This window comes from Rhododendron vialii, chromosome 7a (genome assembly GCF_030253575.1).
Source record: "Rhododendron vialii isolate Sample 1 chromosome 7a, ASM3025357v1".
Lineage (NCBI taxonomy): Eukaryota > Viridiplantae > Streptophyta > Magnoliopsida > Ericales > Ericaceae > Rhododendron > Rhododendron vialii.
Genome location: NC_080563.1, coordinates 22,535,956 through 22,552,566, shown reverse-complemented (window position 1 = coordinate 22,552,566; position 16,611 = coordinate 22,535,956). Strand labels below are relative to the sequence as shown.

Here is a 16,611-nt window from a genome sequence, read left to right as displayed (position 1 = left end):
TTATTACCCAATGGATAATAGTTTCCCTTGCGGTTAATAACCATTGGACAAAAGAGTACAAGTACCTTTTATTAAAATAAAATTTTGAAAAGACTACATGTACTTTTTATAATAAAAAGTTTATTATCCAATGGACAAAAATTACCCTAGTGGTTATTATCCAATGGATAATGGAGGGGTGGGAGAATCCCCAATAAACAATGCATATAAGTACTAGCACATGTTTTTATAAACTATTAAAATATTATATCTTGTATTTTACCAAAATATTTAAATGGGGGGCCTATTGTCCAATGGATAAAAATTACCCTAACCATTATGGACCAATGGGTAAAGGCAAAGGTTCAAAAGTTTCAAAAGGTCCAAAAGGTTCATCGAGTAACTAGGTGAGTTGGTTGCTCGGTTCCTCCAAGCAGTCGGTTGGAAATTTAACTAAATTGGCCAAGTAGGGTTTTTCTAGTCAAGAGTTTATCCAAGGACCAAAATCTAACTGCGACGAATATTAACAAGAAACCATATAACACCCAAGAGAAAATAAGTAATTTAAATAAAATTCAAATATTTAACGAAATTTTTTACTGACCAAAATTCAGGGTCGTTACACACCTTACGCTTTTGAGTGCATAAGTCCTTAAGAAACTTGGCATACGTGGGGATTTGCTTGATCGCATCCACCAACGGGATATTTATTCTCACTTGCTTGAAAAACTCATAGATCTCGACATTGGTGTTTGCATGGGACGACTCCCTCAATCTTTGGGGATAAGGGGCCGGAATAGGGGAGATGTTAGCATTGGGCTCTTCCATTTGTGAGTTTTTCAGATGCTCACAAACTGGAGAGGGCTCCATGGTTGGTGAGTCAATATGAGGAACTGGAGCTTGCACGACAATTGGTATGGCCGGAGGCTCTGTAGGCTTGGAAGGAATAGCCTTTTCAATCCCCTTGCAACTCCGCAAAGTTGTTACAGATTTTGCTTGCTCAGGACTAAGCACCGAAGAGCTTGCCACATAATGTTGTCCTTGCGGATTTGCTTGGGGTTGAGTTGGAAGTTTTTTTTTTTTGGTAAATCAACTTGAAATTAAAAAGAGGCTAACCGAATATACAGCTTACAAGGGGCATACCCCATGAGGAAAACAAAACAAAACAGAGATTGAGAAAATTTTAACCTATGCCATGTGGCTACATGGAGTGAATGATATTGGAATCTAGATGGATACAAAACAAATAACATCTAGAGCAGTCCAGAGATACATTGTTTCCTAACCATCTACAAAAGAGGTAAGGCACCATTCCAATTCCTGAAATGGACTTTGGATCACCAAAACGAGCCGTCCGGCTTAGTGAATAGCAGGGAATAGGTTTTTGTGAATGACATGATCACAACAACTTGTTCTTGGGTCCTTTGCCATCCGGGCTGAATGTATACAGGAGATAACAGTGAGGCAGCCATGGGACATAGTAAGTTGCAGTCTTGGAACATCTTAACTTGGCAGCATCAACAAGAATCAAAATAGAACAATAGCAGCAAGCAGTCATAACAGCAGCTGCGACTGCAGATTGCCCTGGTAGTAAGAGGTAGTGACTGGTTGCAAAAAGGCAGCCACAACATATCAGCATAGAACAGTGACTACATGACAACAGTAGCCGTATTTTCAAATAGCAACCGCAGTAACTGCAGTTAACCAGGAAACAATAGCAACATAGTAGATCAATATCAGGCCGTCACAATGAATAGCTATGGACATGCCCCCTAGAAAAGAATAAACTTTCCAAGGGACAACCCCCCCCCCAAGGATAGGTCAAAACCAAATGCAAATCTGGTAAAAGATATTTAACCTATTGATCATCTACAAAAAATCAACAGCAGTATCTAACTACAGCCAATGCAGTACCAGAGACATCATACAGGAGTAGCAACAGTAGTACAGGAACGTACTAATCTGTCCACAAGGTCTAAAATCAAGTTTCTGAAATAAATGACATGAACTAATCAAGTTTTCCCTTCTCTTGTTGGAGCATTCCCACCAAGTTGGCCAATTTTGACACTTGATTTTTGAGCTCCTCAAGCATTTGAGTGTTTTGCTCATTGAGGGTCGTTTGGCTTTACATGAAAAATTGCATTGTTTCCTTCAATGATCTCTTTTGAGGTTAAATTTGATTTGGCGCATGAGGAAGTCCGAGAGGTGCAAACGCTTGAGGTTGTTCATTTTGGGAGAACCTCAGCGCTCCCTGAGATTTAGGAGCTTGGAAAGCTTGGTGTTTTTGAGGCGATGGAACGTGTGGAGGTCCGGGAAGTTGACGGTCACTCCACAGGCAATTTGGGTGCAACTTGCATGCCAAATTATAAGTTTAAGAATAAGGGTCAAGCTGTTGATTAATGGCATTGACCTCCGCTTGCCCCGTTCCTTGTAGAATATCCTTCACGGCGAGGAGCATTTGGCAAACATCTTCCACGTCTATCCCATACGTCTGCCAACTCTTCAAATTTCGAAGACCATACATCTGTCCCACAAACGTCTTCCACGTCAAGCAAAGAATACAAATACTACAGCTCCGGTGAGACAAGAAAATTCGCCTCTTCGGCAATAAGACATACTTCCAACGGGTCCCTATACAAGAAAATGTCCACATGCTCTTGGACAAAAGAATCAATAACGTTGACTTCATGGATACACTCGTCGTCCCCCATTTGGCTTCGAATATTGAATACATTCACCTCCATTTTCATATTGCCAAAAGTCAGGTTGAGCAACCACTTCGATAATGGATAACCGCATCCAATGGGGCAAAGAATGGACGCCCTAGAATAACTGGGGACGATGCTTGGGAGGTGGGTACCGAGCAAGTGTCCAAGACTACGAAGTCCACAGGGTTGATAAAATTGTCCTCTTGCACAAGTACATCCTTCACCATCCGTCGCGGAACTTAGATGCTTCTATCGGCCAATTGGAGTGTCACCGGCGTGGGCTTCATCTCCCCCAATCCAAGTTGTCCGTACACAGAGTATGAAGCAAGTTCACACTAGCCCCCAAGTCGAGGAGGGCTTTCTCAATTTTCGTGCCTCCAATAGTGATTGACATGGTTGGACAACAATGATCTTTATACTTTGGTACAACATTGGTTTCAATGATAGAGCTCACTTGCTCCGTCTAGAAGACCTTCTTTTGCACATTCAACTTACGTTTTTGAGTGCATAAGTCCTTGAGAAACTTGGCATAAGTGGGGATTTGCTTGACCGCATCCACAAATGGGATATTGATTCTCACTTGCTTGAAAAACTCATAGATCTCGACATTGGTGTTTGCATGGGACAGCACCCTCAATCTTTGGGGATAAGGGGCCGGAATAGGGGAGATGGTAGCATTGGGCTCTTCCACTTGTGAGTTTTTCAAATGCTCACCAACGGGAGAGGGCTCCATGGTTGGTGAGTCAATATGAGGAACCGGAGCTTGCACGACAATTGGTGTGGCTGGAGGCTTGGTAGGCTTGGAAGGAATAGCCTTCTTAATCTCCTTGCCACTCTGCAAAGTTGAAAAAGATTTGGTTTGCTCAGGACTAAGCACCGAAGAGCTTGCCACATAATGTTATCCTTGCGGATTTGCTTGGGGTTGAGTTGGATTTTTATTTTTTTTCCGGTAAATCAGCTTGAAATTAAAAAAAGGCTAACCGAATATACAGCTTACAAGGGGCATTCCCCATGAGGAATACAAAACAAAACAAAGATTGAGAAAATTGAAACCTATGCCAAGTGGCTACATGGAGTGAATGATATTGGAATCTAGATGGATATGAAACAAATAACATCTAGAGCAATCTGGAGATACATTGTTTACTAACCATCTACAAAACATGTAAGGCACCATTCCAATTCCTGAAAGACTCTGGATCACCAAATGGAGTAGTCCAGCTTAATGAACAGCAGGGAATAGGTTTTTGTGAATGACATGATCACAACAACTTGTTTTTGGGCCCTTTGCCATCCGGGTTGAATGTGCACGGCAGATAACAGTGAGGCAACCATGGGACACAGTAAGTTGCAGTCTTGGAACATCCTAACTTGGCAGCATCAACAAGAAGCAAAATAGAACAGCAGCAGCAAGCAGTCATAACATCAGTTGCAATTGCAGATTGCCCTGTCAATAAGAGGTAGTGACTGGTAGCAAAAAAAGGCAACCATAACATATCAGCATAGAACAGTGACTACATGACAATAGTAGTCGTATTTTCAAATAGCAACCGCAGTAACAGCAGTTAACCAGGAAACAGTAGCAACAGAGTAGATCAATATCAGGCTATCACAATGAATAGCTAGGGACATGCCCCCTAGAAAAGAATAAACTTTCCAAGGGACAACCCCCTAAGGATAGGTCAAAACCAAATGAAAATCTGGTAGAAGATACTTAACTATTGATCATCTACAAAAAATCAACAGCAGTATTTAACTACTGCCATCGCAGCAGCAGAGATAGCATACAGGAGCAGCAGCAGTAGTACAAGAACGTACTAATCTGTCCACAAGGTCTAAAATCAAGTTTCTGAAATAAATAACATGAACTAATCAAGTTTTCCCTTCTCTTGTTGGAGCATTCCCACTGAGTTGGCCAATTTTGACACTTGATTTTTGAGCTCCCTAAGCATTTGAGTGTTTTGCTGGTTGAGGGTCGTTTGGCTTTGCATGAAAAATTGCATAGTTTCCTCGAATGATCGCTTTTGAGGTTGAAATTGATTTGGCCCATGAGGAAGTCCGGGAGGTGCAAACCCCTGAGGTTGTTGATTTTAGGAGAACCTCAGCACTCCTTAAGATTTAGGAGGTCGGAAAGCTTGGAGTTATTTAGACGGTGGAACGTGTGGAGGTCTGGGAGTTTGAGGGTCGCTCCACCGGAAATTTGGGTGCAACTTCCAAGCCGCATTATAAGTTTGAGAATAAGGGTCAAGCTGTTGATTAACGGCATTGACCTTCACTTGCCCCGTTCCCTGTAAAATATCTTTCACGGCGGGAAGCATTGGCAATCACCCTTAGCATGCCCTGCAAGTTCACACAAAATACAAATTTCCTTCGCCTTGGTCACAGAGACCACACCGGTAACTCATTGAGTTGTAAAGTTTCGAGTTGATGGGCGAGCTATGTGACTCTATGAGATAGGTCACTTTGCTCACTCAATTGGAACTTCCCAAAACTGCTCGGTCCCAAATTAGCCACATTTCTCAAAAGGGTCTGAGCAATCCCTGGTTTGTGTGCTTTCAGCCAACTCTTCCAGATAGTCCCATGCCACAACAGGGGTTTTAACCATTAATCCTCCACCACCGATCATTGTGTCCATAAGCTGTTGACTACTTAGGGAACATCCCTTAACAAAGAAGCCAATTTTTTTTAAAATTTCAAAAGCCATGATGGGGGATTGAGTTTAATATATTCTTGTATCTCTCCCAATACTGATAAATTGACTCCCCATCTTTTTGTTTAAATGTTTGAATCTGATTGATGAGGTCCCTCGTGAGATGTGGGGAAAAAGATTTCAAGTAGAAAGCTTTGGATAAGTCCGCCCAATTTGCCAAAGATTGGGGTCTCATGTTATTTAACCTAATCTTGGCTTTATCTTTAACAAAAAATGGAAAAAGTTTTAACCTGGCCAATTCTAGCTGTTTCGGCGTGGAGACTATTGTTGATACCAATTCCTCAAAAGCCCGCATATGGGTGTAGGGGCACTCTTTTTCTTTGCCATAAAAAGGGGCATCATATTAATGTGATGCATTTTCACGGTGAAAGTATTTGCGTTGGTTACGATCGGAAGGACTATGGTGGGACACGGAGTAGTACGAGTCGGATTCAAATAGTTACTCATAGTCCTTTCAGGCACAACCGACGGGTTGCGGCCACCATTGCCTGCCATTCTTTCTTGCAAAGGGGTTTTTACAGAAAAAGGAGTTTTTTAGGGTGGTGGTGGTGTCCTAGCTTGAACCCGACGAGGAGTTTTGGGTCGAGGAGGAGAAAATGACCTATGAAACCTCTTAGAAGTCGGGCTTCGAAAGACCCCACGATGACCACGCATACACTTCAAACCCCTTCTCGAGAAACAATGGATAACAAGAACAAAGTAAATAGACAAGAGGGGCTATGCCGTAGCCTCCTCACAACAGCTTCGAGGGGCTATGCCGCCACCTCGATAAGTAAAGACAATAAAAGAAAAGGTAATCTATACTTACTCCAGCTTCATTACACCTCACGTTCGAGAGAGACTCAAGTTGGAGATATTCACTAGATTAAGTACAAATTACGCAAAGTAGAATAAAGTGAGATACTTACAATGATTTAGCGAACCTCTAAGATAAGCTATAAAAGAAAGCGCTCCCCGTCAACGGCGCCAAAAATGCTCGCGACCCAATTGTGTGCCGAAATAAGAATGCCCCAAGCGTAGGGCTAGGTCAGTTGAAAGCATAATACCCGAAAGTCCGGGGTCAAATCCACAAGGAGCGCACCCATAACTTGATTGGAAATTTTCCTTGCGTAGAGTTTTAGCGGTAAACCAAAATTCGGCGTTGAGACAGCCAACTGAGAAATTTGGTTAAATGGCTACTTAACCTAACTACGGCTGTTTGACTGGAGATTAAACTAAAGGCTAGGTTTAGGAATAATCAACACTCATAACACAAAGGCGAACTTGTTTTCTTCTCTTAACTAATGTGTTAAACATGGCTAGGATTTTTGAGACATTTTGACAAACACTGAGAAGAACGTAGCTCCAAGCATCATATGTGACAAGTAGTGTAACCCTTGCCTACATATGATCAAAGAGGTTAACACCTCCGAGTTTTGACACATAAAATTTCCCCAAGCACAGGCTTAAACTAGAAAACAAAGATATACAAGAGAAGAACAAGAAATACCCATGACTACAGGATGCTAATCATTCCACAACCTAGCCTTGCTACACTACTCACACATATCTAAAGAAGGCATGAAATGAACAAAGGTAAAGGAAGAGAGATATGAAAACATTACTGAAAATGAAAATAAAAGCTGGATTAATAAGGATCCAAAGAGTACTTACAACTTTAATGAAGGACAACTACCTCAAAACCCAACAATCAATGCTCTATTGAAGAGATTGAGAGTTGAAGAAGAGAGGGAGGTAGAGGGAGAAAGAGCTAGTTCTGGAAAAGATAAGGATCCCTAAAAACGTGCAAAGGGGAGTATTTATACTATCACTTTTTAGTTACAAAGAAAAAGAAAAAGAAAAGAAAAATCTGCAGAAACTGGGAATCTCTACCGGTAGGAACTGACCACCTACCGGTAGAACGTCTTCGATGCAATTTAGTGGCCTAACTGATCTGGTTTTGTTCCAGTAGGTCCAATTTTGTACCGGTAGGAGTTCTGGGCTAGGCAGTCATTAACTCAGCTTCATGCCAGGCTTTGTTCAAACTCTTCAGAGCTTCCACGATGCTCCCCCGTGCTCAATCATCACTCCGTTTAGACTCCTTGAGTCTCCGGTCAACATTGGAGCGATTCCATGGCATCAAATATGCCTTATTCTTATAGAAAACCTATAAACACCAAAAATGCACCTTTTGCGCGATATCATTCAAAACCATAGAATTATGCACGAGTGTGAGGCAAAAATGAGAGAGATAAGCCCTATTATTTACACTATTGTGGCCTTATCAAATGTCTGAGGAAGAAACTCTATAGTGAAGTGAATATTAGACTTGAATTCTGTCTCTTGGTGATGTCTGCATATCTTAGATGAAGACTTCTCTTTTTATAGCCCAAGGCAAATCCCAACGTATCTTCTCTTTCATATCCAAAAAACAGCTAAGATTCATAACAATGAATGCTCCGTTTCTCCTTTACGGCTTAACGTTACAATCCTGTACACAAAAGTCAATATACTGGACATGCCAAATAAATGTGTACACAATATTTATCAGATCACATGCAATGTCAAGGAAACAATTAATAGCCCAAAAATAACGTTAATAGATATGGACCCATGTATAAAGAAGGAGAGAGAAAGTTCAGGTAGAACAGAGTAAAACAAAGTAAGTCTGGACTGTCTTAATGAGGTCCAAAAATGAGATCCAAAATTGAAGTCCAGAACTTGGACTTTGCAACTGCACGTACAAAAATTGAGATTCAGCCATGAGATCCAGTCATGCGATCCAAAAGCTTGTGAACCATATTTCCAAATACACCAAGCTTAGAAATATTATGCATTCATAAATCATCACAAGTCTCATCATCTTACTAATAACATTGAAAAATTATTCCAACAAAATATCATCATCAAAATCAAATCCCTAACAAAAAATTTAGAAACGAAGAACAAAACATACAAAATGACAAAAGGAAAAATTGTTTACAAGATAATAATGATTAACTTTCTATCCTAAATTGCAGGTACTTTAAGAAAAGTTATGTAATTTTTTCAAATTAATAAATAAAGTACTTCTTACACATAATTTCTTGAGTTTTCTTCACCAAATTTTAGACATCATAAATGATTCTAATTTAGTGCAAAGAAAGCTAAAAATTTATGCTATACAATATTTTAATTTTTTAGTCACAAATTATGACTTTTCGTGGAGACAAGCAATTTGTGACAGGAAAAACAGTTATTATGAAATACAATGACAACTTTGTTTTCTATTTTTAATGCCAGTATCATTTTTTAATCACATCGAAATTGAATTAATTCTCTTACAAGATTGATCACAGCTTTCCACAATTCTCAATATGAGCATAAAATTGAAAAGAAATATATTCTCACTTACTGAATCCATTAATTGAGTTTTGTCCTTTGATCTACCTTTATTTTAAATTGTCCAAACACAGGCAGTGTGCTTTGTTTGCGTCAATATATAGAAATACGATCACCCCAAGCGTAGGGTAAATACGTCATTTGAAGCATAATAATCCGAATGACCAGGATCGTACCCATGGAAATAGTTAATACGGCTTGGATGGATTTGTAGATGTAAGCAAGGTTTTTGGCCTTTACACAGCCAACTTTGTTTAATTTATGCGGTAGAAATTAAAAGGCTAAATTAAATGGCGAATTAATTAGAATAAAAAGCAGGCTAGGTCAAGGAATTACTAACACCCACGACTCAAGTCGAATTACGTTTCTCATCTGATTACATGATTTAAGATACTCAACTAAGGTTCTTAACCCAGAAGATACATGGTTCGATTACCAAGCTAGCTCTAGAATTCATTTAGCAAATGCCTCAAGCGACAGAGCTCCAAGCATCATGTGTGGCAAGTAGGCAACGCTCTTGCCTACAATGATCAAGGAGGTTAACACCTTAGCAATTTGACAAACAAACCTGAACTACACATCGATTTTCGAATCAAAGATTCAAACTTTACGGCGAGAAATTCAATTTTACTTGAGCCATGAGGTGTTAATCACCCCATGACCTAACCTTGAAAAACTACTCACTCATATCTAGAGAAAAAAAAAAAGCAAGCAAAAATATATCTAACATAATGAAATAACAAGACTTGAAATAAACTAGAGATTATGATAGATCGAAAGATTGTCTACAACTTTAATGAAGGCTAAAGTAGCAAAAACAAATTACTTAAAGCAGAAAATGCAATTTTAAAGGTTGGAAATGAAGAACACTAAGAACATTCAAAAAGTAATTCAAAATCTATCCTAGATCTAGAAAATGCAATACAATCCCTTCTTGTACAATGACATCACGGGTATTTATATTCCCAAGATTTTTCGCACTGAATATTCCAAGGATGCCTTGAAAATTTTGCTCCGAAGGCCCTCGGTACCGATACCAAGGGTAAAGTTGTACCGGTACAGAACATGATAGGAGCTGTGCTAAGCTACTTGGTACCGATATATCACTACAACAAAAAACACCTTCGGTGACACCTGTCAGTGACAAAATAACACACTTGTCACTGAATGGTAGCCAACAGTGACATCAAACTGGAAATTTGTCACCAAAAGTTTAGGAGGTAACTGGGTTTGTCCGCGCCATTGTGAAGGTATTTTCGGTGACATTTTTTGTGTCATTGAATAATATTTTCGATGACAGCACTTTAGTTTGTCATGGAATGACCTAAATTTTTTAGTGGGCAGGCGAGCCTTCATTTGGGTGCGCAATCGAATTGCAAATGGGTGTCATGGAAAGTGAACACAAGTAAAACTATGTCGTTTTGTACCCCTATGCTTGTAAAAAAAAAAACCCCTAAAATACCCAATACTTGTCGATCTCACAAAACTACATCCCTCTCTGCCTCTTCCTCTCTCTTGCTCGATCCCTCACTCCACCGTCGCCCATCTCCTCCAACTTCGGCCATTTCATCCGACGACTCTAAAGCCGACACAGCCACCGTCGCCGGCTAGTCTATACTTTGTGGCCCGTGATATCCGGTTCGAGTCCTTCCTCTGCTGGTTCAGTGGCTTCCTAGCCTTCTCCACGTAGCTTGCACAGTGAGCGCATGATTAAGACCTGGCCGGGGGTTGCCCGGCAAGGCCCTCCGGCGAGAGGATAAGTATGTGCAGGAAGAAAGGGAAGAGACTAGGGTTTTGAGTCTGTATTCGAGTGTATGAGTGCGTACCTTCCCAGAGGCGTTATCCTTTGGTACTTATAGAGCCTCCCTGACTTGCTCTCCAAGCACGGGCCAGGCGGCGTTGTCATGACGTCACCGGATGAATCTGGTAACCATTTTGGTGTGAGCTGGCACATTCCACGTGAGCTCATGATTATCCGTTGGTGTAACCGCCTCAGCACGCGGGGCGACACGTGAGTGTGCAGGTGGCCGAGCCCGTAAGATCGCGAGGGTAGCCGAGCCTGAAGGGACTTTGGGCTAGGCAAAAATCGTCTACGGGGCCACCTCCCAAAGGTGGCCGAGCTTGACATGGTTCTTTCCGTTGCTGGACGCAAAGCGAAGGCAAAGCCGACGATCGGCATGTCTCGGCGTAGCCGAGCCCTGGCAAAGCCAGAGTTGAGTTCGGTCCGCTACAATAGCCCCTCAATCTCTACCGACGCCGAGCGCGTGGTAGGGATTGATGTTAGTTTTTGGCCGAATCTGCTTTTCACCGAACGTGAGCCATTAATAAGCTTCTGCTGAGCCTCAGTCTTGCCGAGCGCGCCCGTTTACATGAGGACTTGAAGGTCAAGCGTGAGAAGGTGAGGAGCTACAAGGGCAGCCTGAAAGTGGTGAAGGCTCAGGTCGCCGAGATGGAGAAGGAAAGGGAAGAGATGGCGGAGAAGCTGAAGAAGGCCGAGCGTGAGGTGGCCAAGGTGTTGAGGAGAGAGAAGAGAAAAATGAAGGAGGTAGATGGGGCGGCGTATCAGGCTGGTTTCGACCGAGCCGGAGCTGAATATATGAGGGACGCTCGGTCGATGGTAAATGATGCCATCAGGATGAGAGTACCTTTCTTCTACCGAACGGGATATAAGGACGGTGTGAAGGCGGCTTGTGGAGTCATACAACTCGAGGCCGATATGAATTTGATGAAAACGATTCCCGCCCCAGTTATTCCCGAGCTCGTTCTTCCTTACACCGAAGAGGAGTGTGCACATGTCCCTCCCGAGGAGTTTCCCGAGAGCGAAGAGGACGTGGAAGACCTTACTGATGCCGATGTCGATGCAGAAGACTTAACAGGCGTGGAGAAAGATGGTGACGGTGGTAAGAAGGCTACCGCTGATGCCAAACAGGAGCCTATGAACATCGATAAGGATGCTCGGGCCAAAGTTGCAGCTGCCACTGGTGGTGCTGATGTCAATACTGTTGTAGCCGGAGCTAGTGTTAATGTTGAAGAGGCTGCTCAAGGTTGAGAGGGAAATGCTCGCAGGTGCCGGATTCGGGGTGGCCGATCACCGTAGTCGACTACCCTTTATTTCCGTACTTTTTAACTTTTGATTTTCTAGCACTTGAACTTTTTGTTGGACTGGACGGGTCCGAACTCGGATTTTGCCGTTTTCAGATGTAATTTTGTGGGAAGTTGACTTTGAACGATACGCCGAGCTTGAATGCATGATGTGGTTCTCTTTCCTTTTGTTTGCAATGTTCTCGTCTTTGGAAAATTTTGACATGCTTGTTTTGAAATGGTAGTTATCCAAAGCCCCTACTTTGGTCTGGGTTTGGCTAAGTAGTTGAATAATAGCTGAGCCTTGACCAAAGGATGAAAATCGGGTAGAGTTTTATTTGCCGCCGAGCTTGACGTTATCCTTGGCCATTGTGCTAGTGTAGTTGATATTATGTAAGTAGCCGAAAGTTGGATGTGTGCCCTTCTTGTGACTGGGGCTTAGCAGAGTTGCCAGCCCCTGGCCAAGGTATTGAGGGTTTTGAATGTTGAACGTTTATGGGTGGTTTGCTCACCAAAGCGTGAGTGTAACCGGGCTGTAACCGACCTTAATGTCTTGCTAAGCCAAACCGTAGCCTAGATTCCAACCGTAATGTGTGTCTCTAGGCTCGGTGGACCTGGTGTCCATTTGTTGCTTCTTTGGGCAGCAATACTAGCCGAAGCAAGGGCGTGAAAGCCATTTGTGAGTGTGACTGTGGTCGCGCTCAGTGAAAGTGATGGTCCACTTGGGCAGTTCATCTGGTCGTGGGCGTTTCGACCTGGGTCCTACCGCAAGTACTTGTTTAGAAGTGGAGGCGCGATCGAGGTCGGCTCGGAGGTTTGATTCGGATTCTCTGGTGACCGGGCCTTGGATAACATGTATCGTCGGCCGCGGTTCATTGGGGTTGGGATTTCTAGCAGTTTGAAGGGTGGGTGTTTTTGTTCGGTCAATGTACTGATCGAGATGTCCTTGGGCCGCTAGACGCTCCAGTAGTGCCTTATATGGGGCGCACGCCGTTGTGTAATGGCCGAGCTCATTATGGTACGAGCATTTCTTTCTTGGGTTCTGATCCGCTTGGCCATTGTCTGTGCCGAGCTTCCCTTGCGGCCACTCGAACCATCGTTGCCTCATGATCTCCTTTAAAAAAGACCAAATGGGTTCTTTAAAGTGGGTGGTTTTGGCCACGTAGTCGTGCACTTTTGGCTGACATTTCTTCCCCTCCTTGATGTTGTTGACATGTTTCTTCGGGTGGGGTTGCTAGGTCGACATTGCTGTCGGTAGCTGAGTGGTCGCCGTAAGTAGGAAGGTGGCTGAATTGGGAATCCCCTGGGCTGCTCGGTCTGCGTAGAACTCTTCGAGAGCACAGAAGCGCCCCACTACACGCATCAACTCTCCCATGCCCTGTGGAGGTCGAATAGCCAATTCGTCTAGTATCTTACTGCCAGATTCCAATCCATTTTTGAAGGTGCGTGCGGCCCAGTACTCATCGATTCCAGGAGTTTCATTGAAAAGTTGCCAGTACCGCTCGGCGTAGTGTCTGAGTGTTTCATTTGGGAGCTTCCTCATTTGGGACAAGGATTCAGGCTCCTTGGCCGTCCTATTACTGGTGATAAAGCGAGTGTTGAAGGCGTGTTCAAGGTCGGCCAGGTTCCGTTTGGATCCAGCGGGCAATTTGTTGAACCACTGGAGTCCAAGGGAGCAGAGGCTGGATAGGAATGCTTTGCATTTGATTTCATGCTTAACGGTGCACAGCTCGATGGTTTGGCGGAAGTGAATGAGGTGAGTGTAGGCTTCACAAGTGGTTGGATCAAACTTTGTGAACTTTGGCAGGTGGAAGTTAGGTTCGACCGTGGTGTTGATTATGTGGGATGTGAAGGGCGAGACACCAAGGTCCTTTAGCTGTCGCTCAAAGCCCGGACGTGGCGGTTTGCCGAGTACATCTATCCGTGTCCGTTTTGGATCTCTCTCTTTAGACTCCTTTTCTGAGGGTTTCTCTCGGATTCGGCTTCGGAACTTGTCGCGTAGATCCGCCGTCTGTTGAGGGCCGTCAACCGACTTTTCCCTATAGCGACAAAGGTCGTTACCATTTTCCGTCCCTTCGATTTGTACACCTTTCCCCTTTCGCCGAGCCTGTTTTCCAGCGTCGAGGTTTTCTGCTGGGATCTTTCCGAGGCGTTCGGAGACATGGCGTCTGGTTCTCCATTCTCAACCCAGCAATTCTCCCCAGGTCTTACTGGCAGTCTTGTTTCAGACCCTTTACAGCAGCCAATGGAGAAACATTTGTTATCACTCTGATAAGTAAGCCTGTTTCTATTCAACTTTTTCCTGGAAACACCATAAAACATCAAGTCTATGGTTCTGATCTCCCAGGGAAAGATTTATTGTTAGGCTTTGATATTCTCCAAAATCTCAGCAAAGTTTCCTGGCTCAAAAAAGGTTTGAAATACAAAAACTACTTGTTACCCTGGACCACCCAACCAAATCTCTTTTCCATAGAAACTTTCTCCACCATTAAAGAAGCCATAATCCAAACTTCCCATGCTGAATCCCATTCCCAGTTCCTCACCAAATGCTCCAACCCACTTTGGAAAAATCCAGATTTCTTCATTTCTCTTCCTTTTAAGAAAAATGAAGACATTAATCCCACCAAAGCTACCCATCATGAAATGAACCCAGAACACTACCAGCTTGCTCTTCAAGAACTCCAGCAACTTCAATCAAAAGGTTTGATTGAGCCCACAACCTCTCAGTGGGCATGTGAAGCATTTTATGTCAACAAAAGAACAAAGCAGATAAGAGCAAAGCTTCACCTGGTTATCAACTACCAGCCTCTTAATCATTTTTTGCAGGATAACAAATTCCCTCTTCCTTGAAGAAGTGTTCTTTTTGCAAACTTGCCTAAAGCTCAAATTTTCTCAAAGTTTGACCTAAAGTAGGTTTTTGGCAGCTGGGCATTCATCCAGATGATCGCCCTAAAACTGGTTTTTGCATTCCAGATCACCACTTCCAGTGGTTAGTCATGCCTTTTGGATTGAAAACAGCTCCATCCTTATTTCAAAAGGCCATGATTCGGGTATTTGCTCCTATTCTATCATCCGCCCTTGTCTATATAGATGATATCCTACTTTTTTCCCCAGATATTGAGTCTCATGTTGTCTTACTACAAATTTTCCATTCCCTAGTCCAAACCCATGGTATCATGCTTTCAGAGAAAAAGATGCTTCTTGCCCAACCAGAAATTGATTATTTAGGGATGCATATCTCTAAAGGTCAATATACCCTCCAGCCTCATATAGCCTCCCAACTTGATCATTTTTCAGATGAAAATCTCATAGTCAAACAAGTCCAACAGTTCCTTGGAATTGTTAACTATATGGCTGATTTTATTCCCAACCTGGCCCAATACCGAACTCCTCTCTCAGCTCTACTAAAGAAAACCCCTCCTCCTTGGTCAACCCTTTGTACCAAAGCTGTAAAAGACCTCAAAGCCCTAACCAAAACTTTTCCTCCATTAACCATACCTTCAGATAGAAAGAGAGTCCTTCAGACAGATGCCTCTGATCTATATTGGGGAGCAATTCTTTTGGAAGAAAATTCAAATCAAAAGCGCAGAATTTGTGGATACAAGAGTGGTGCATTCTCTCCAATAGAACTTCATTACCACTCTACTTACAAAGAAATTCTGGCAATCAAAAGGAGCGTTGAGAAGTTTGAATTTCATCTAATCGGTCATCATTTCCTAATTGAGACTGATATGATGAGTTTCCCCAGCATGCTCAAGTTCAAACAGAAGCACCTTCCAAAGGCACAGTTACTCAGATGGGCAAATTGGTTTTCCAATTGGAGCTTTGATGCTGTTCACATAAAAGAAAAAACAAATGTCCTCCCTGATTTTTTATCAAGGCTCAAAAAAGAAATCAACCAATTTTCAAAAACAAAACCACATTTCTTTGTTTCTGGTTGTTTTTCCATGATTTCCTGTTTCCACCCAGTCAATCTCCCTGTCCACCTTCAGTGTCATCTTTTAGAGTTAACCCTTCTTTCTAGATGTGTCCAAATGTGTCAAAACCTTCAACATCTCTGTATTTTCAAGTATGGTCTTGATGAAGGTCCCATAAAAGGTCTACCCTTTCATCCTGTCTATCCTTTTCTCACTCAGTTTGAAGTGTCCTACCATAATGTCTTTTATTTCAAAAAAGAAGCCTATCTCCTCTTTTGGTATTTAGTCGATGTGTATACTATAAGTGTCTGTTTTAATAAATCAGCAGTCTTGGTCTATCTCGCTCATGCGGCGTTCAATCAAGTTCAACCACCAGAAGATTTCTTTCTGAAATTTCTCTTGCTCTTTGGTAACATACCCTACTGGCAACAGAAGATCAGACAAGTCACCACAGGTCCAGACGAAGATCTCCAATTTGCTTTTTGGACAACTCGCAACAACAGATGTGTTCCTAATCCTGATGGTTCTATTACTTGGAGAAAGGAGTATCACACTATATTCCTTTCAGCATATCAAGAGTCCCTGAGCATTGAGATCCACAGCGGAAATTATCTGGTCATGACTCAAACAATGTGTTCACTCAATGGATTGACACCTGCAGAAGTTCCCTCATCTCTCCTCCATTATGAATCTGCAAACTGGAAATTCAATGATACTTATCCGGAAGAATGGCGCCAAAATATCCGTTATCTTTTGGAATAGTATTACTTGACTGACAGAGATGAAGAAAGTAGTTCAGATGATCCAGAGTGACAAGGGTGAAAATTATTGGTGTTTACTGTTTGTTGTTGTATCA

At 42.5% G+C, this 16,611-nt stretch overlaps 1 non-coding gene across 1 annotated transcript; it reads left to right on the top strand.

Moving 5' to 3' along the window:
* Positions 1 to 5,384: 5,384 nt before the first annotated feature.
* Positions 5,385 to 5,491, top strand: LOC131334993 (small nucleolar RNA R71). The gene has a single exon (XR_009202387.1). It is a non-coding gene; the product is annotated as a small nucleolar RNA R71 (small nucleolar RNA).
* Positions 5,492 to 16,611: the final 11,120 nt, after the last annotated feature.